A 22603-nucleotide genomic window follows, 5' to 3' on the forward strand; every position below is an offset into this window, starting at 1 on the left:
GTCCGTCTCTAGCATTTCGTCGAGCATCTCGCGTGCACGCACACCACCTACTCCGTCTGCCCGGCTCTTCTTCGGCGATGCTGCCCCTCAGTCCGCCCTACCCCGACGAGCTCCGCCCCCACCTCTGTGTGCGGCGAGCCGGTCCCCTCTCACTAGCACGCCCTCGCGGAGAAGAGCCAATGCGCCTTGGGTTTTTTGGTGCGCCGCCGCCACCAGTGTTGCCATGGCGAGCAGCACACCTTCCCCGCCTCTGGCTCCAGTGGCTCTTGTGCATCTGAGCTTGGCGCTCGCTAGGAAGACGGGGAGACGAGAGGTTTTCTGTGGCAATGAGGGGGAGGAGCTCGCCTCTGGCCGTGGCCAGCGGCTGTGGCTGCAATAGCAGGGCGAGGCGTCGAGGCCAGGAGGAGTTCGCCCGGCCTTAGCGTGCCGGTGTTGGGATGCCGCCGGATCCGGCTGAAGCAGGGGAGGCAGGGCGTGGTGCCATCAGCGAGGAAGGACGGCGACGCGTGGATAGCGGTGGTGGCTGTCGTAGCGGGGTTGGGCCCGTAGCTCCCTCTGCCGGCGTCGAGGCTAGGAGGAGCTGGCCCCGCTTCCTTGCTCAGGCCCAATGACGAGCGCGGCTCCCCGTCTCAAAGTGGTGGCGCTGGGCTCCGCCGGATCCAGGAGAAGCGGGAAGGTTGGGGCCCTGGGGATATAGGTCGCGGCTCCTGTGAGGCGCGGGGGAGGCAGGGGCGTGGCGCCACCGGCGACGACCGACGCAGGACGCGAGAGGAGGGGAGGTAGGCGCGCGCGGGGGTTTCTCTCTGCCCCGGCCCTGGTGCGGCGGCGCTGGGCTCCCGTCGTATCCATAAGGAGGAGGGGAGAGAGTGGAGATAAGAGATGTGGCTGACAGGTGGGACCCCAATCCACCTCAGCAGGTCAAACATTGACTAGGACTAGTCTTTGCCACATCAGCCAGGACAGACGGGTCCCACCCGTCAGTTTTTTTGTTAGACACACTCAATTTCGAATCAGTGCGATTCGTTACTCACTTGCCACAGAGTTGGTGGTTTTTTGTGATTTTTGATAAAAACGGTAGTTTGGGAGTACGCTAGCCATAAATCTGATGGTTTTGAGCAATTAACTCCCGGTGGCTAGAGAATGTGAGACATTCGCCGGACAGGGCGATTTGGTGCCCGGGCTTAGATGCTCCCGAAATCTCTGCCGCTGGTTGCTGCATTGGGATGGTAAAAAATAGGCCTGACGAGCAGGGCCGAAGAATACTAAGGATACTCGTGGTATACGGCCCGCAACAGTGCGCAAGAGTGGGCCATCTTCGTAGCGCCGGGGTCTCTCCGTCACAGGGGGCGTTCACGAGCCGTCGACCAGAACGCGTGGAGTCATCTGAGCTGTGGTCCACGACGGTAGTCCAGGTCGTTCCGAAAACCTGAGCCATGGCGACACGAGAACCCTGGGTCCCGTGCTTTCTGCGGCGGCGCGGCAATGTCGGCCGACGGGCTGGAGTTCCGACGGATCCCGTTGACCGGTGAGTTTTCCTTTCCCGGTGTTCGTCTTTCGATTGCTTGTTTGCCTTGGGGGCCCGGATTTTCGGTCCACGATTTTGGTGACCGCCCACAGCTCACCACCACCGCCGGTGAGCGGTGACTATGCTTCGACTCGCACGTTTCCTCCTAGGGAGGAGCTTGCGGACATCCTGGAACATCAAGATCCGGTCTCCCCCAAGCTGCTGCCGCCCCGTGATGCAATCCGGCTATGCCGGCTGATTCCAATGTTGGGTCAGGCTGCGCGCGGCATGAAGGTAACCGCGGCCCCGTGAGGCCGGGAGGGGAATTCCTGGCAAAAACAACGCTTCTACGACTTCTTCTGCACAATCCAATGGGAGGGAGAACCCCGAAGCACTGGGTGGACGAAAAGGTGATTTTTGAGATTACCCTGCTTGTCAGTTGGAAGGAGCAAATGCTACGTTTCTTCTGTTTAACCTGGGAGGCATACGCTCGGCTGAATGTACAATTGATGAAATATTAACGTCAAGCTGTGTGGTGTATGATTTTAACTCCGCAAATAGATGTTGTGTGGTACTAGAATGTTCACTGAATTTGGAAACTGAAATTGAATCATGGTCTTTTCAGGTTGCGGCTGGGCAGTGCACCACCAGACAGAAGTGCTGTCGGCCTTCAGTTGTCGGTATACTGACATGATGGTAAATGCAGGTGTTGATTATGGTGGAACAGGGGCTCACGGTGGTACAGAAGTGCAGAATTTCATAGAGGGTCATTTCCAGAGGAAGGGAGTAGACTAAGGCGAGTGGTGCTAGGAATCCGACAGGTGATCCGGCGGTGAAGAGTGAGTGGGGAGAGAAGTTCCCTCATTCCATCTGACTAAACCATGACGAGCCATCGCTTCGGGATGTTCTTTGGTTCTACGACAACATGCTGGGTTGTTCTGAGGAAACTTTCGAAGTAAGTCTTGTAACTGATGTGAGACTAAGTGCATGGAAGTTTTGGATAGCTTAACTGACGAGATGTGTTTTCTTTTTTCGCCAGGAAATGGTTTAGGCACGTCAATCCATTTGCCGCGGTGATGTTCGAGCAAGACCTGAAAGGAAGAACTAGGAGAGGAGTTTTCGATCCTGTGTTGTGTGGTAAGTGTCTCACTGTCTGTGATCCACCATTGGAACGTGATAACATACATAGTGCTGTCTTTGACTGGTGTGCACTTCTTCGCATATGGTAATTACCTCCAACCTTGGTCAAGTCAGATGGCCAACTCATGACGTACGGCCACTGGACTACCCACTGCCCTGCTGTTGCTGCCTACACTTTTGGGAAGTTAATATCTGTTGTCTCTTGAATGATCACGTAAAACTATCTGAAGTGCACTTTCAAACGAAATAAAAAACTTTTTTGTGATACATATATACTGCATGGAGGATACCAGGGCATGCAGCTTGCACATTGCACGACATTACGACAGCATAAAACTGAAACTTCCCTTGATGAAGGTGAACCATCCTATCAATTTATTTTTGTGAAGATGTGTTCACCGACTTAGCTCTAACTTCATTATCCTTATAGTCTGCAAATATTTTTCATACACAGTACAATATGATGAACAAACTTAAGAGGCAAGCCCTCCACGAGTGTCTGAAGTTACAAGGAAACACCTCGACGTTGGCACGCGAGGCATTGTGGGCAGTCCTAGCACCTGGTGACTCTTACTTCGTATGAAACCCTCTTCTGCCTGAAAACATGTCCTGGAAGCGAACTTCCTCTAGCAGATTGTCCCATGCGCCTTACCTAATGTACCATCTTAGGCATTACTACGATCTCCACTGACCATCATTTTAAGATGTTGTATCGAACATTTGAGCCTAGTATATTGCTTTTTGCTCACTTCGTAGCTTGTTTTTTAGATTCATGCAAGGAACAATCACTGTTTTACAATCATCCTTCAGTGTACTCTGTACGAATGTTTGCGACAGCCTAAACTCTTTGGCCACATCGCCACATTTGTTTGCTTCTCCTTGTATTCATCTACTTGCTATTTAGACAAACCAGTCAGCACTTCATGTAATCACAAATCTAGGCCCGAATACATGTCTGACGCCCTATCTAATGAGCTACAAATTCCTGAATCAGTTTCTTTGGGTTGCACTCACGTGACACTTCAACAGCAGTATGAGAGTTGTTGTAGTACAGCAAAATCTAACAGTAGAGTTTATGCGAGGAAACATTTTCGCATTGAAAACTTTCCTGCTGCAGGAGAGTTGTACTCACGTGACACTTGCTCCAGCAGCAGTATGAGACTTATAAATTTCGAATTGTAAGGTCAAACCATTACAAGCAAACTTGTGCAAACATTTCCGACGCCATTTGCAATTGCACGCTTTGTAATGCACCCAGCATGCACTAACAACTCTCAGAGAATATGCTAATTGATGTTGTTCAGCAAGCACCGACGGAAACGGTGTTGATGCGGACATGGCGAGGGATCGAAAGAAAAGGGCGGCAAGATCGGGAGGGAGTGGCATAGGATAAGGCCAGCTGGGTTGGTGGCCGTTATTATGCCTGCTTTCCGTGTAAGCCCGACGGCTCGGGATGGCACAGAAAACTAAACGGGCCGTGCGCCAGGGCCTGTTCCGGCCGAGAGGTGACAAGGCGTACCGCTTTCAATGCGACTGAGGCCCACGTTATGTTTTACATCGATACTGTCTGAATACAGCTGCGAATACATCTAAAGGAGCACATCCCCATGCGTGTTGACGGATGTGATATCGAGAGCAGCTGAGCCTGGGCTCAGATTTGAATATTCCGACATTCGCCCTCAATGGCCACTAATGCCCTACGTGTGGGCCATGGACATCATGATCGCTCTTACGTCTTGTGGGTCGGGATCACACCGCTAACAGAAGAAAAATATGTTGTCTTATACATCATAAGGCATTATATCGATCCAGATCTTAGCATATGATTATTCTCTATTAGCAAACCCTGGGACACGGAGGACTGATACGTCTTCAACGTATCTATAATTTTTAATTGTTTCATGCTATTATATTATCTGTTTTGGATGTTTAATGAGCTTTATTATACACTTTTATATTATTTTTGGGATTAACCTATTAACCCAAGGCCCAGTGCAAATTGCTGTTTTTTGCCTATTTCAGTGTTTCGCAGAAAATTAATATCAAACGGAATCCAAACGAAATGAAATTTTTGGGAGAGTTATTTTTGGAACAAACGTGATCCAGGAGACTTGGAGTGGAGGCCAAGAAAGCCACGAGGCGGCCACGAGGTACGAGGGCGCGCCCAGGGGGGGTAGGCGCCCCCCCACCCTTGTGGGCCCCTCGTTGCTCCACCGACATACTTCTTCTCCTATACATCCAAGAGCACCACGAAACCCTATTTTCATCGCCGCAACCTTCTATACCCGTGAGATCCCATCTTGGGGCCTTTTCCGGTGCTCCGCCGGAGGGGGAATCGATCATGGAGGGCTTCTACATTAACTCCAAGGTCTCTTCGATGATGTGTGAGTAGTTTACCACAGACCTTCGGATCCATAGTTATTAGCTAGATGGCTTCTTCTCTCTCTTTGGATCTCAATACAATGTTCTCCTCGATCTTCTTGGAGATCTATTCAATGTAATTCTTTTTGCGGTGTGTTTGTCGAGATCCGATGAATTGTGGGTTTATGATCAGATTATCTATGAATAATATTTGATTCTCCTCTGAATTCTTTTATGCATGATTTAATTATCTTTGCAAGTCTCTTCGAATTATCAGTTTGGTTTGGCCTACTAGATTGATCTTTCTTGCAATGGGAGAAGTGCTTAGCTTTGGGTTCAGTCTTGTGGTGTCCTTTCCCAGTGACAACAGAGGCAGCAAGGCACGTATTGTATTGTTGCCATCGAGGATAAAAAGATGGGGTTTATATCATATTGCTTAAGTTTATCCCTCTACATCATGTCATCTTGCCTAATGCGTTACTCTGTTCTTATGAACTTAATACTTCAGATGGATGATGGATAGCGGTCGATGTGTGGAGTAATAGTAGTAGATACAAAATCATTTCGGTCTACTTGTCACGGACGTGATGCCTATATACATGATCATGCCTAGATATCGTCATAACTATGCGCTTTTCTAGACAGTAATTTGTTCACCTACCGTAGATTATGCTATCTTGAGAGAAGCCACTAGTGAAACCTATGGCCCCCGGGTCTATCTTCCATCATATTATTTTCCTATACTTTACTATTTCCGTCTTACTTTATTTTACAATCTTTACTTTCCAATCTATACAACAAAAATACCAAAAATATTTACTTTACTATCTTTATTAGATCTCACTTTTGCAAGTGGCCGAGAAGGGATTGACAACCCCTTTATCGCGTCGGTTGTAAGGTTCTTGATTGTTTGTGTAGGTACGAGGCGATTAAGCGTGTGGTCTCCTACTGGATTGATACCTTGATTCTCAAAACTGAGGGAAATACTTACGCTACTTTGCTGCATCACCCTTTCCTCTTCAAGGGAAAACCAACGCATGCTCAAGAGGTAGCAAGGACCTCCAGGGCAAAGGTTTGAAGCTCACTTCAACCTTCAACCTGACATTAGCATCGGTGACGGGACCCATTGGACATGGAGAACGTGATGGTTGAATATGCCTCAACCGACATGTTTCGAGACTATGACTGGTCTCTCAATCTCCTGAGTGGACAACATAATTTATGTCCATTTACGATGTCCTAATAAGAACATAACACAATATATTGTATGAGCACTTTGGTACAAATACATTTGTATGTATTCTATATATCTGAGTGATTTTCATATTGAGAATCTTCATGTATATATATAGATTTCGACGGGGGTCAATCTGATGAAAGATGATTTGTGCCTTGTGGACATATGCACCACGAACTCTATATCAGGGAAGTAAAATGTTTCCACTCTCGTTGGGAGAAATGGAGATATTTTAAAATCACTAGACACGATGAGGTATTTGTTGGCTCAACTCAAGTCATATTTACTATCCCTGTGGGTACTCGAGTAACTTAAGGATGCTTTATTGCTTCCCGGTTTAATTTGTACCCTACTAAACTATACAAGTATTCGTCAAAATAGTTTCTCTAATGAAACTTATGATGACAACAAGAGAAATAACTTCTCTTTACCATATGCAACGAATATGACAAGCACATTCTCTATGTATCATTTGGATTGTACTACACATACGACACAACCCGTAGCACATGTTGCGTACGAGATAGTTTTCTAGAGTGTCTTGTACATGACAAACTTGGCATACTCGCCTTGGTCATCCAGACATTGGCTTGAAACTGAAACTATCAGAAATTCCGTTGGTTTATGATTATTATGATGCTAAATTCTAACAATATTTGGATTTTGTGTGCACTACATGTGACACAGGGAAGCTAATTTTAAGGCTCACGCACCTTAAAGTCTACACTGAACCACTCAAACTCCTTGAATGCATCAAGTTGAGGTAAGTGGCTCTTCCCATCCATTGACTAGACTATTCAGGTGTTCCATGGTTCTAAAAGACACATCTACATGATGGTCCCAACCGTGGTTTTTCCACATGAAACCATTGGCTCATTATCCCGATATCGATTTCAAGCAAATCGAATGGACAACATTGTAGAATTCTCCTTGAGTGCCTTCTGTATGGCCCTTGGATTGAAGTTTAGCAATTTGTCCTAATGTCTAGACTCAAAATGGTTTGGTAGAATCCTATATCCAAAGAATTAAGCTCATTGCATGATAACTGTATTTCCGTCAATGCCTCAAGCCCCTCGCATGGGGAGTTATTCAAGGCCAGTATGCTGATTCAATGAGGAACATTTCCAAGCATTAGGGGGAGATTTCAAGTACCATAAAGAATGCAAGGAAATTAGTGGAATGTTCAACACATTTCTGCCTCAAATCCACATACTCAAAGATCTGAACCATGCGTTCAGAAGATTTGCAACACGTTGCAAATAACCTACCAGATTCATTTACTGACTATAAAGGCGTCACACAATCCTACAATCCTATAAAAGTACACCTGAAAGAGTGGAGGTACCAGCGAAATCCACTCCACTCCCCGTTCAAAGCAACAGGGGGAGATGTATGGCAGAAGTACATCAAGATCCAGCTTCGCACAAGCAAGGATATCAAGGTCTGTGAATCAGTAAATGCAAGTCATCTTCATGTTGACATACACCTAATGGGTAGTATACACCCAGTGGACGGGAAACCTTCACCAACTCAGCTCATAGTGCACATAATGACCGGGACATCGAAATACCCGACTCAATCACATTGGAAAATCGCGAGCAATCACCATCACTACTAGGAAAAAGCCTATCAGTAGCACGGGCCTTAGGTGTATCAGTAGTGCGGGGACCCATGCTACTAATACGACGCTACAACTAACTTGTAGCAGTAGTGCGTATTGACCCGCGCTACTGCTATACATGGGTACACAGTAGCGAGCTTTATCAGAACACGCCGCTGATAATAGCTGTAGGCTTTACAGTAAGCCGCGCTACTGCTAAGTGCGGGCTGCTGCTAATTTTATTTCCCTCGCTACTGCTAGTTTTATTAGATTCTGATTTTTTTCTACATATTTGTTTTGTATTTGTACAGGCTTTACACAATAATCTCTAGCATATCATACACATACAAATGTAATCATAACATACACATACAAATAGTCTGATCAAATCATGTCATCATCATAATCATCATCCAACACAAAGTGCTCTCTCATCATCATCTCAAAAATAGCGATACAAGTCTCGAATACTTGCAACTACATCATCATCCATCTGAACAATGATATACATAAGAAGAGCTATCACTATGAGTGAGAGCAGAACTATGCAGTACATGAGGCGGCGGTTATGAGTCCTCTTTTGCGCTAGCGTGAACCTCAAGTAACTAGCTTTTGCTTCTTATATGCTTTTGAAGACTTTAAGGCCGGCGCCCGACACCCGTTCCACTTGCGCCCGACACTCGGGCCACTTGTCGTACACTCCCGAACCTTCCCTTTGTACACGACATAGCACTGCTTCTTCGCCATCAAGAATCTAGGTACCTGTTAGAGATGCATCTTCATCAAGAGAATGTACAATCATATGCAACAAAATATACTTGAGCAACACGAAAAAAGGGTTAGCAACTAGATGCAACATATAGTAAACATAAATAATCAACGCAGTTTCATCATACGCAAACTAATTAACTAGAGGTACACAGGTCATCGTACCCAAACTAACGAAGTAGCATTACACAAGTTCGGCAGGGACCGTGGACATCACAAAGTTTCATTGCTACAGAAAATATACAAGTTCAACCAACACATATCAGCATCATCGACATTGTAAATCACTAGAACTTCCATCCTTCTGTATCATCGAGGATGCACCCTAGCTTCTTTAATGGCCCGAGGTCCTGACGTTGCATTCCTATGCGAGTTCGGAAGTCAGCTCACGATATAGGGCCGTGGTGGAACATCCACTTCTCTTCGACGACTTCTTTCGTAATGATCGTCACAATGTCCCTCTGGATGCGAAAGAAGTCATCTCTAAGTTTATAATCCGCTTCTCCTTAAGATTCTACCCACTTGCGGATATAATCAAGAAGGACTCGTGCATGTAGTATGGATCCGCCATACAGATTTGCGAGACTTCTCTCTTCATGACGGAGCTCATATGTAGCACAAAAAGGCGGACGATTGTAAAATTGATCCGCCTTGTCAGAAACATCTCGAAGATATGCTCAAACCGCAGGGAGAACACCTCCGCGGGCCGGGTGTCGAGGTAGCACTTCCCCTCAGGCACACGAGCCGTGTATGTCGGATATCCTGGATCCTTCGAGGCTAGTAGGATTTTCTCAGTCGACAACACATGGTCGTGCAGTCTCCTGAGATGCCCTGATATTTCCTCCAGCGGTTTCGTCGGTAGCATCAGCTCGCCCGTGACATGGAACATGACCTCACCTTTGATGGGTACACACTCTTCAAAACCCGCTGTCTGACTGCTATGTGCTCTGGCTTGTTTGTAGGCAGTAGAGCCTTTCTTTGCCAGTCTCCTCCTCTCCTTTTTCTTGGGCTGACCTTCCATACCCTTCCTTAACCCTCGCTCTAGTGTTGTCGGGCTAAGCACTGTAAGACTCTTGGCTAGTTGAGCCTGTGTTGAGGTGGCATCTTCAGGCGTGTGCTGTGAGGATTGCATGAAGAGAGACTTCTTGCAATCAACCCTGCTAGGACGTTCCTGCTTGGGCAGATCATCCATCTCCTCATCAGCATGCTGATAGCCCGAGTCGTCATATGAATGACTCATCATTTCTAAGTCATCGTCATAGGCGCCCGTATTGAGGAACCTAAAGGGTCATCCTCGTCCATCTCATCATCCATTCTTTGTTCTATGGGGGCGATTACATCAGCCACTATTGGGCCCGCTTCCTCGCGTAGTCCGCCGCTCTCACCCGTAACTACAGCCGCTGGTAATTGCGTAGGCGAGGTGGTGATGTTCATACCTGCTTGCTGATGTGTGGTTATTGGTGTGCTCTCGGCCGGCTCCAGACGAAGAAGATTCTTTGGCCATAGCAGCACCCAACCCTTGTAGTTTCCAAGCTGCGGCGGGGTCTCGTCGTCCTCTCCCACTACTAGGGAAAAGCCTAGCAGCAGCGCGGGTTTTGGGTGTATCAGTAGCGCGGGTGCCCGCGCTACTGATACGACGCCACAGCTAACTTGTAGCAGTAGTGCGTGTTGACACACGCTATTGCTATACATGGTTAGCTGTAGCGTGCATTGCAAACAGCGCTACTGCTAATTAGCTGTAGCGGGTCTTATACCCCACGCTACTGTTGGGGAACGTAGCATAAATTCAAAATTTTCCTACGTGTCACCAAGATCTATCTATGGAGTCATCTAGCAACGAGGGAGGAGTGGATCTACATACCCTTGTAGATCGCGCATGGAAGCGTTCAAAAGAACGGGGTTGATGGAGTCGTACTCGTCGTGATCCAAATCACCGATGATCCTAGCGCCGAACGGACGGCACCTCCGCGTTCAACACACGTACGGAGCAGCGATGTCTCTTCCTTCTTGATCCAGCAAGGGGGAAGGAGAGGTTGATGGAGATCCAGCAGCACGATGGCGTGGTGGTGGAAGTAGCGAGATTCCAACAGGGCTTCGCCAAGCGCTGCGGGAGGAGGAGATGTGTCATGGGAGGGAGAGGGAGGCGCCAGGGCTCAGGGTGGTGCTGCCCTCCCTTCCCCCCACTATATATAGGGCCAAGGGAGAGGGGGCGCGCAGCCTTTGTCCCTTCCTCCAAGGAAGGGTGCGGCCAAGGGAGGAGTCCCTCCTCCCCAAGGCACCTCGGAGGTGCCTTCCCCCTTTAGGACTCTTCCTTTTCCTCTTCTCTTGGCGCATGAGCCTCTTGGGCTGGTGCCCTTGGCCCATATAGGCCAAGGCGCACCCCCTACAGCCCATGTGGCCCCCCCGGGGCAGGTGGCCCCACCCGGTGGACCCCCGGGACCCTTCCGGTGGTCCCGGTACAATACCGGTGACCCCGAAACTTGTCCCGATGGCCGAAATAGCACTTCCTATATATAATTCTTTACCTCCGGACCATTCCGGAACTCCTCGTGACGTCCGGGATCTCATCCGGGACTCCAAACAACTTTCGGGTTACCACATACTAATATCTCTATAACCCTAGCGTCACCGAACCTTAAGTGTGTAGACCCTACGGGTTTGGGAGACATGCAGACATGACCGAGATGTTCTCCGGTCAATAACCAACAGCGGGATCTGGATACCCATGTTGGCTCCCACATGTTCCACGATGATCTCATCGGATGAACCATGATGTCGAGGATTCAATCAATCCCGTATACAATTTCCTTTGTCTAGCGGTACGATACTTGCCCGAGATTCGATCGTCAGTATCCCGATACCTTGTTCAATCTCGTTACCGGCAAGTCTCTTTACTCGTTTCGTAACACATCATCCCGTGATCAACTCCTTGATCACATTGTGCACATTATGATGATGTCCTACCGAGTGGGCCCAGAGATACCTTTCTGTTTACACGGAGTGACAAATCACAGTCTCGATTCGTGCCAACCCAACAGACACTTTCGGAGATACCTGTAGTGTACCTTTATAGCCACCCAGTTACGTTGTGATGTTTGGCACACCCAAAGCACTCCTACGGTATCCGGGAGTTGCACAATCTCATGGTCTAATGAAATGATACTTGATATTAGAAAAGCTTTAGCATACGAACTACATGATCTTGTGCTAGGCTTAGGATTGGGTCTTGTCCGTCACATCATTCTCCTAATGATGTGATCCCGTTATCAACCACATCCAATGTCCATGGTCAGGAAACCGTAACCATCTATTGATCAACGAGCTAGTCAACTAGAGGCTTACTAGGGACATGGTGTTGTCTATGTATCCACACATGTATCTGAGTTTCCTATCAATACAATTCTAGCATGGATAATAAACGATTATCATGAACAAGGAAATATAATAATAACTAATTTATTATTGCCTCTAGGGCATATTTCCAACAGTCTCCCACTTGCACTAGAGTCAATAATCTAGTTCACATCGTCATGTGATTAACACTCACAGGTCACATCGCCATGTGACCAACATCCAAAGAGTTTACTAGAGTCAATAATCTAGTTCACATTACCATGTGATTAACACTCGATGAGTTCTGGGTTTGATCATGTTATGCTTGTGAGAGATGTTATAGTCAACGGGTCTGAATCTTTCAGATCCGTATGTACTTCACAAATCTCTATGTCATCTTGTAGATGCAGCTACTACGCTATATTTAGAGCCGTTTCAAATAACTGTTCTACATGGAGCTATTCTAAATTGTTGCTCCATTATACGTATCCGGTATCTCTACTCAAAGCTATCCGGATAGGTGTTAAGCTTGCATCGACGTAACTCTTTACGTCGAACTCTTTATCACCTCCATAACCGAGAAACATATCCTTATTCCTCTAAGGATAATTTAGACCGCTATCTGGTGATCTACTCCTAGATTACCTTTGTACCCTCTTGCCAGATATGTGGCAAGGCACACATCAGGTGCGGTACTCAGCATGGCATACCGTATAGAGCCTATGACTAAAGCATAGGGGACGACCTTCGTCCTTTCTCTCTATTCTGCCGTGGTCGAGCTTTAAGTCTTAACTTCATACCTTACAACTCAGGCAAGAACTCCTTCTTTGACTGATCCATCTTGAACACCTTCAAGATCATGTCAAGGTATGTGCTCATTTGAAAGTACCATTAAGCGTTTTGATCTATCCTTATAGATCTTGATGCTCAATGTTCAAGTAGCTTGATCCAGGCTTTCCATCGAAAAACACTTTCCAAATAACCCTATATGCTTTCCAGAAATTCTACGTCATTTCTGATCAACAATATGTCAACATATACTTATCAGAAATTCCATAGTGCTCCCACTCACTTCTTTGGAAATACAAGTTTCTCATAAACTTTGTATACACCCAAAATCTTTGATCATCTCATCAAAGCATACATTCCAACTCCGAGATGCTTACTCCAGTCCTTAGAAGGATTGCTGGAGCTTTGCATACTTATTAGCATCTTTCAAGATTGACAAAACCTTCCGGTTGTATCACATACAACCTTTCCTCAAGAAAATCGTCGAGGAAACAATGTTTTTTGACATCCTATCTGCAAGATTTTATAAATAATGCAGTAATCGCTAATATAATTCCAATAGACTCTTAGCATCGCTACGAGTGAGAAAGTCTCATCGTAGTCAACTCCTTGAACTTGTCGGAAAACATCTTAACGACAAGTCGAGCTTTCTTAATGGTGATACTTACCATCATTGTCCTTCTTCCTTTTAAAATCCATATGTACCTAACAGCCTTACGACCATCAAGTAGTTCTTCCAAAGTCTTCACTCTGTTTTCATACATGGATCCTCTCTCGGATTTTATGGCCTCGAGCCATTTATCGGAATCTGGGCCCACCATCGCTTCTCCATAGCTTGTAGGTTCATTGTTGTCTAGCAACATGACTTCCAAGATAGGATTACGTACCACTCTGAAGTAGTACGCATCCTTGTCATCCCACGAGGTTTGGTAGTGACTTGATCTGAAGTTTCATGATAACTATCATAAGCTTCCACTTCAATTGGTGTAGGTGCCACAGGAACAACTTCCTGTGCCCTGCCACACACTAGTTGAAGAGACGGTTCAATAACCTCATCAAGTCTCCACCACCCTCCCACTCAATTCTTTCGAGAGAAACTTTTCCTCGAAAAAGGACCCGATTCCAGAAACAATCCCTTATTGCTTTCGGATCTGAGACAGGAGGTATACCCAACTGTTTTTTGGGTGTCCTATGTGTTGGGGAACGTAGCATAAATTCAAAATTTTCCTACGTGTCACCAATATTGTGACGCCCCCGATTTGACCGTACACTAATCATGCACGCAAATGTGTACGATCAAGATTAAGGACTCACGGGAAGATATCACAACACAACTCTACAAATAAAATAAGTCATACAAGCATCATATTACAAGCCAGGGGCCTCGAGGGCTCGAATACAAGAGCTCGATCATAGACGAGTCAGCGGAAGCAACAATATCTGAGTACAGACATAAGTTAAACAAGTTTGCCTTAAGAAGGCTAGCACAAACTGGGATACAGATCGAAAGAGGTGTAGGCCTCCTGCCTGGGATCCTCCTAACTACTCCTGGTCGTCGTTAGCGGGCAGCACGTAGTAGTAGGCACCTCCGGTGCAGTAAGAGTCATCGTCGACGGTGGCGTCTCGATCCTGGGCTCCAACATCTGGTTGCGACAACCAGGTAGAAGGGATATGGGGAAAAGAGGGAGAAAGCAACCGTGAGTACTCATCCAAAGTACTCGCAAGCAAGGAGCTACACTACACATGCATGGGTAAATGTGTAAAGGGCCATATCGGTGGACTGAACTGCAGAAAGCCAGAATAAGAGGGGGATAGCTAGTCCTTTCGAAGACTACGCTTCTGGCAGCCTCCGTCCTGCAACATATAGAAGAGAGTAGACTGAAGTCCTCCAAGTAGCATCGCATAGCATAATCCTAACCGATGATCCTCCCCTCGTCGCCCTATGAGAGAGCGACCACTGGTTGTATCTGGCACTTGGAAGGGTGTGTTTTATTAAGTATCCGGTTCTAGTTGTCATAAGGTCAAGGTACAACTCCAAGTCGTCCTGTTACCGAAGATCACAGCTATTCGAATAGATTAACTTCCCTGCAGGGGTGCACCACATAACCCAACACGCTTGATCCCATTTGGCCGGACACACTTTTCTGGGTCATGCCCGGCCTCGGAAGATCAACACGTCGCAGCCCCACCTAGACCAACAGAGAGGTCAGCACGTCGGTCTAAACCTAAGCGCCCAGGGGTCTGGGCCCATCGCCCTTAGCACACCTGCACGTTGCGTGGGCGGCCGGAAGCAGACCTAGCCTAGTAGGCGTTCCAGTCCAATCCAGCGCGCGCCGCTCCGTTGCTGACGTCACGAAGGCTTCGGCTGATACCACGACGTCGAGTGCCCATAACTATCCCCGCGTAGATGGTTAGTGTATATAGGCGAGTAGCCAGACTCAGATCAAATACCAAGATCTCGTTAAACGTGTTAAGTATCTGCGAACGCCGACCAGGGCCAGGCCCACCTCTCTCCTAGGTGGTCTCAACCTGCCCTGTCGCTCTGCCTCAAAGTAACAGTCGGGGGCCGTCGGGAACCCAGGCCCACCTCTACCGGGATGGAGCCACCTGCCCCTTCAGCCCCCATCTCCGAACAGTATCACAGGTAATGTAACTGTGTAAAGTATATCGTATATGCCCGTGATCACCTCCCGAAGTGATCACGGCCCAATAGTATAGCATGGCGGACGGACAAGAGTGTAGGGCCACTAATGGAACACTAGCATCCTATACTAAGCAGTAGGATAGCAGGTAATGGCAACAACAGTAGTAGCAAGGATAGGCTATGCATCAGGATAGGAATAACGGAAAGCAGTAACATGCTACACTACTCTAATGCAAGCAGTATAGAGAAAAGAGTAGGCGATATCTGGTGATCAAAGGGGGGGCTTGCCTGGTTGCTCTGGCAAGAGAGAGTGGTCGTCAACACCGTAGTCGTACTGGGTAGCAGCGGCGTCGGTCTCGGTGTCTAGCGAGAGAAGAGGGGGAAGAAACAATAAATATAATGCAAACAAATGCATGACGATGCATGACATGACAAAGTGTGATGCTAGGTGTGCCCTAACGTGGTACGAGGTGGTACCGATGAAGGAGGAAAACATTCGGGAAATTATCCTCGGTGTTTCGCGTTTTCGGACAAACGAACCGGAGGGGGAAAGTTGCGTGTTTGCTATGCTAGGGATGCGTGGCGGATGAACGGGCTGCGTATTCGAATTTGTCTCGTCGTTCTGAGCAACTTTCATGTACAAAGTATTTTCATCCGAGTTACGGATTAAAAGATATGATTTTCTATGGATTTTACTAATTTCTGAAATTATTTTTAATTCGAAAATAATTGCTAAATTGCTAGGCGCACCCAGCACAGTGTACACAAAAGTGTACCCAGTGACTGACAGGTGGGCCAGAGGGACCCAGTTGACCAGTCAACGTTTGACTGGTCAACAGGGGTGGGACCCCCATGTCATTGACTATTTTAGTTAATTAGGGATTAGGCTAATCAAACTACTGTTTAATTAAACTAACAGATTAATTAGATTAATTAACTAGGATTAATTAACTTAATTAATTAATTATTTATTTAAGTTTATTTATTTTTAATTTTTAATTTTTTTTAAATCCTCTTTTTTTTCTGGGCGGGGGCCCCGTTCGTCATAGGGCCAGGGGGCCGTTGCGGGTTAGCGGGCGCCTGTGCGAGCGTGAGCCCGACTGGGCACTGGGCAAGGCCAGCCGCGGGGTGGGGCTCGGCGTTTGGCGCCGGCGAGGCACAGCCGGCCGGAGTGGCGTAGGGCGGCGGAGCCATGCAGCAGCGGGAGTAGCGGCGGGAGTAGGCACGGGCGGGCGCGGTGGCTGCGCACGGCGACGAGCGCGCGCGGGGCCTGCGACCGAGGTCTTGGCCGATGCGGCGATGGCGAAAACGGCAAGGGCGAGCGCGCGCGGAGGACGGGGGGGGGGGGAAGGAGGCGTGCGGGGACGAGCTGCCGCCGGCGGGTGCGGCGTGCTTGCGGATGGCGGCAGGCAGCAGTGCAGCGGCGGGCAGAGGCATGCAGCAGGGCCGAGGCGCGCAGCGAGCACGTGCCCGCGCGGCGACGCCGGAGCGACACGGTGAGCGAGTGAGGTCGCGAGAGAGAGGAGGAGGAGGAAGGGCGCGCGCTCACAGCGGGGGAGTAGGGACCGGGCCATGGGGCGCGGGGAGCAACGCGGGGAGGAGGACGAGGAGGCTCGGCGTGGGGAGGAGACAGGGAGGTGACGGTGAGGAGGAGGACGGCGAGGTGGCGGTGTCCTGGCGTGGGGGGTGGCGAGCTCCGGGCGCGGGGCGGCGCCGAGCGGCGTCGGCCTCCTCTGGATCCCGATCCAGATCGGGAGAGAGGAGGGGGGCGTCGTGGGGAGAGCGGGGGTGGGGGTAGGTTAGGGTTTCGGTCGTGGGGGGGGGGATTAGTAGGCTAGGGCGCGGGGTGGGCCGGCCCATTCGGGCGGCTGGGACCAGCTGGGTCACCGGCTGGGCCGAGGTCCAGTTGGCCACGAGGCCCTTTTTTTGTTTGTTTGTTTTGTTTTCCTTTTCTTTTTCTTATTTTCTTTTCTGTTTTCTTTTAGCTCCTAATTATTTTAGTTTCTTTAAAATACCAAGTTAGCACCTAAATTAGTGTCATCAAAATAGGCCACTGCCAAACCTAGTTGGACCCAAAATAAATTAGTTTAATATTTTTTTTTATTTTTCAAAAGCAATTAAATTATTATTTTAGCCACTGTTTTTAAATAGTTTAGGGCATTTAAACACTTTGTAAAAGGTTGGTTCCACCACCAAAACTAGTTAGGGATTAATTGCCACATGATGAACATTTTAGTTTTGATATTTGAAAACTTTTATTGTTTGCTTGATTTTGACTTTGAATTTGAATCGGTTTCGAACTAACGCGGGATTAGCAACAGTAATCGTGGTGACATGGCATCATTACCAGAGGGTTACTGTAGCTTGATTAACCGGGCGTCACAATTCTCCTCCACTACAAGAAATCTCGTCCCGAGATTTAAGAGAGGAGTACGAGAAAGATGTGGCTACGAAATTCTATCGAGTCTTCTCGGTCTTGGTTGCTCTTCTCGGAGAGGTCGATCCTTTACATCGACGCCTTCATTCCTCATGCTTCAGGTCATCATCAGGAAGTCATCATTCTTTTCTTCGGGAATTCCAACATACTTACAAATAGGTAAGCGGCAGCTCGGCTACGACAGCATGCTTACGAGGGAAACAATCTGGGGTTAACCATGATTTAGCATAAGATTATCTCTCGAGTTGAACATATAAAATACATCGAGAGTACAATACGAAGGTACAATGTGAGGGTCCAAGCAGATAGATAGCTGCTCAAAGTCTGAACCAGAGTGAGAAAAGGGTTCAGAGCGGCGAGAGTAAGCATTGCGTCTGATATCAGAATAGAGCAGTAGGAAGGTGGCTCGCGAATTACCTACGAAGCCAAGCATAAGGGATAACTTTGAAGCAGGGATGTACAGGAGAGTCAGGTTTCGATCCTGTGGAACTGTGGTTTATGGGCCCACCATGTGGGTTAAAAGTAGGAAGGGCGGTGACGTCTTGCACGATCATGTAAGCAAGGTATGTCAGAGGATAGCCTATCATTTATGTCAGCAACAACATCCGTACCAAGGGAGAGGGACAAAGAGAACCATTTTCCTGCTCGTTGAACGAGGCAGGCCAATAGGCAAAGTTCTCATCCATCGGTGGCTACCGGAATGCCATAAACAATAGTAACAGGGTCTTGCTGACAGAATCGTACACCGATGTGTTTACATGAGCAGAATAACCTTACTGTTTAGATCATATAGATCACAAGAAAGGTTAAACAAACCAATGGAAAGGAAAATGTGATCCTCAGGTTAAACAGAACAATGGAAAGGAAAAATGTGTTTAAACACATCTTTCAGGGGTATATCCTTCCCAAGGACAAGCAGAGCATGATATCCATGATAGGATATAACGTAGAAAAGCTCTTTAGGTAAGGGAGAGAAATTTCATGACATTACCCATACAGCGGTGTTTGGATAATTTAGCAGGAAACATTTAGCATTGGCTTCAAATGTCCTTGTTGACAATCGGAGTACCACAAACATGCTTCGAGATAGCATTACATGGTCTTCAAGCAAGTTCAGACTTTGGAAACAAAAAGGGTCCATCAGGAAGAACTTATAGCATAAGTCTTATGATTTCCTCAGGGAAGAATCGCTAAGCTTGCTAAAAAAGGGAACTATAACAATAGGTCCTCCGGCCAGGGGTGATAGGTATGACCTCACCTTACCGATATATAAGGACCAATGTTATAACTCTTGGAAATAAGTCCCAACCATCATATCTGACCGAGATTCAGATATGATTGGTGTCAGAATAACTCAGACTCGGTATGCCTGAGAAGAAGGTGCAACACAAATTGCCGAGATGACATTGTAAGATTCTCGGGAATTGAACTATGGAAGCGAGTTCTGAAACAAGAGTTCGTCATTAAATCAAGGAGAGAATGAGGAGGTGGCTGATCAACTCAGCGACATTTCAATGAGATTTCCAAAAGATGGATTTCCACAATTATGTGAACAAGGAGATAACATTAGTCAGATCAAATGACTTAATGATGTATGCTGGAGGAAACCATAAATAATTAAACATTGGTTGAAAGGTGCACCCAAAATATGGGTTGGGTTGTACGACCAACGTCGGAATGGCGATTGGGCAACCAACACACCAAATTGGAATCATTATCCAATAACTCTGAAGCAATAGGGTTGCTGGAGATATTAAATTTGCACAATGGAGTTCACTCAACACGGGGACCAAGTAAAGAATGGTGATGGCGAGAAGCATCACTGTAGCACGAATTCTTAAGAGGTGGTGAAATTCTCACGACATTCTTGACATATAAGATAGTAATACTCCAGGGTAAAGAAGAATAATTGCCGGATAGCAAGGATCTCAAGGTATAACACACAACACGAACAAGTTTGTGTTGGAGGGAAGTCAATAAAGTGGGCGATGATAATACAGATCATCGAGGGCAAAGATGGTATTCCTCATCATGAACTCAATTGACATCCTGGAAGAGCTTAGAATGCCGATGATGATCATGACACAATTGTTGAGAGATTTCATGAAGATGTAATCGGTCGACGATGACATCAAGCCAAAGGAATGATGAAGCGAAAGGTTACTGAAACCAAGGGTATGACACAAACGAAACCAAGCTCGTTGTTTAAGGCGAAATGGTATGATGAGGAAGGTCAACGTAAGCTTAGCTCATCATCGAAAGTTGTGCTCCGGGAATAAGCACTAGGTAGCACATTTAAAATAATCACAATAATGATATAGCCAAATAGGGTAGGAAGGACGTGATCGGGTACAAACTTGTAAGTAATGAAGGTTACCAAGATTTGTTTAATCGTGGTGCGGACTTGAGTCAATTATAGGTGTCTTTTAGTGTTTAATAACTCAGAGCCCGTGAAAAATTAGAATCAGTGAGAATCTAGCACTTGATGAAGAACTCATAATAAGTATGCAGTTCCATGATAATCTCGAGGTACCAGGGGGGTAATGCTCGACGACAGATCAAAGTAGAGATTGGACTAGGGTATTGCTCTGCAGAAGACAAATGCTTAAACTTGCACGAGAAATGTTATTTAAAGGAGAACATGGTCAGAACCACGATTGCAAAAGGCCAGATCCCAAAGATAAGATGAACTTATACCAAGGGAATACTTAATTTAAGAAAAACTTTAATGATAAGATCTACATCGTGTCCATGGGCATGAACACAAAGTTCAAGGTCGACTCCCACTTCTTCAATATATAACCTTCCATTCACTTTTCACTTTGATAAAGGCATTAGTGTTGAAAGTTTTATCTGGTGTAATACCAGATGAGTATGACTCGTGAAAACTTCCGAGTTCACACACATAAAGGAAGGCATAGGTTCAACCCGTCAGGGTATCGTGGAAACATATAACACAAGCTTCAATAGTAAATACGACCAGCTCGAAAGCAGAGCATGGTTGGCCAAGCAGATGATACCATTTACCAAGGGCATTATGTATCAGGTAAAGAACTCACAATAATTTTGGTTGTGAAGGACATTGTCGGATAATAACCCGGCAATGGGTATGGCGATCCACAACGGGGCTGATGTGAGTATCGGTACTCAATCAAAGGAAGAAGGAATGCCATGGCATCGGGTTATAGAAACAACTGACTAATTCAAAGCTTAATGCAAAGAAACTTTATGATCTCCAAATCAAGGGATCATAAGCAATCGTTCTGATTGAAAATGAATAAGTTCAACAGACTTGGAAGCACAAACGATCAAGGCATTGATTGGTCAAGAACCAGCTCATATCCAAATGACGTCTGAGCCGGAAGGATGAATCCTAGGATTCGACTGAGGAATGCGAGCATCCTCAACATATTGAATCAACAGATTTAAAATGATAAAGACAAGGGAGGCCAATAAGATTATGAAACTTATGGGATTAACCATAATGCAAGCAAGCGAGAATTTCAAGAGCAATAGGCTGCTCGGGATTTTCGGAAGATCGAATGATATTTTGAAGTCTTTGGCGAAACACCTGAACAACTGGGAATAAGCGGATACTCGATAAGTGCGAGAATTATCTGTCGGGGTATTCAGGTGACAAAGAACAGCAAGGCAGTAAGCTCAAAGGATTCTCGAAAATACGACGAGTATTTCGGGGTATCTTGTAATAACAAGACCAACTAGGGGTGTATGTAAGCATAACAACTGCAAGTATTTATCCATAAGGGTTGACGGTGGAAGGGGAATTGTAAACGCGATGAACACAAGTTCTCGGGTTAACAGCGGTGAGTATCTTCAGGGTCTTCACGTGCAGCAGACGATCATCAGTAATAAGGGGCTCTCCGGGTGAAAGTGATAACGAGATCCTAATGTTAGATTTAGCAAAATTCATTTAACCCGAATAGAAGAGAGTTCAGAGTCCCAGAGTAAGGATCGAGGAGTAAAAGATCCTATTACCACCCAGATGGCGACGTGGGCCCGTAAGCCGCACAACCATGTTAGTAAAAGTTTTTCAATGACTAGACTCGACTTCGGCCAAGGAGTTGGAAAGGGGGATTCCTACAGGCAGTGGGCTCTGATACCAACTTGTGACGCCCCCGATTTGACCATACACTAATCATGCACGCAAATGTGTACGATCAAGATCAAGGACTCACGGGAAGATATCACAACACAACTCTACAAATAAAATAAGTCATACAAGCATCATATTACAAGCCAGGGGCCTCGAGGGCTCGAATACAAGAGCTCGATCATAGACGAGTCAGCGGAAGCAACAATATCTGAGTACAGACATAAGTTAAACAAGTTTGCCTTAAGAAGGCTAGCACAAACTGGGATACAGATCGAAAGAGGTGTAGGCCTCCTGCCTGGGATCCTCCTAACTACTCCTGGTCGTCGTCAGCGGGCAACACGTAGTAGTAGGCACCTCCGGTGCAGTAAGAGTCATCGTCGACGGTGGCGTCTGGATCCTGGGCTCCAACATCTGGTTGCGACAACCAGGTAGAAGGGATATGGGGAAAAGAGGGAGAAAGCAACCGTGAGTACTCATCCAAAGTACTCGCAAGCAAGGAGCTACACTACATATGCATGGGTAAATGTGTAAAGGGCCATATCGGTGGACTGAACTGCAGAAAGCCAGAATAAGAGGGGGATAGCTAGTCCTTTCGAAGACTACGCTTCTGGCAGCCTCCGTCTTGCAACATATAGAAGAGAGTAGACTGAAGTCCTCCAAGTAGCATCGCATAGCA

At 46.8% G+C, this 22603-nt stretch overlaps 1 long non-coding RNA gene across 3 annotated transcripts; it reads left to right on the forward strand.

The window, feature by feature from the left end:
- The first annotated feature begins 1294 nt into the window (after positions 1-1294).
- Positions 1295-3461, forward strand: LOC123151425 (uncharacterized). 3 transcript variants are annotated; one of them, XR_006475641.1, is made up of 4 exons: positions 1295-1914; positions 2130-2459; positions 2544-3001; positions 3099-3461. It is a non-coding gene; the product is annotated as an uncharacterized lncRNA (long non-coding RNA). The 3 variants fall into 3 exon arrangements; XR_006475643.1 differs by having other exon boundaries at positions 1296-1914; positions 2211-2459; XR_006475642.1 differs by having other exon boundaries at positions 1301-1525; positions 2211-2459.
- Positions 3462-22603: the final 19142 nt, after the last annotated feature.

Source organism: Triticum aestivum, chromosome 7A (assembly GCF_018294505.1).
Source record: "Triticum aestivum cultivar Chinese Spring chromosome 7A, IWGSC CS RefSeq v2.1, whole genome shotgun sequence".
NCBI lineage: Eukaryota > Viridiplantae > Streptophyta > Magnoliopsida > Poales > Poaceae > Triticum > Triticum aestivum.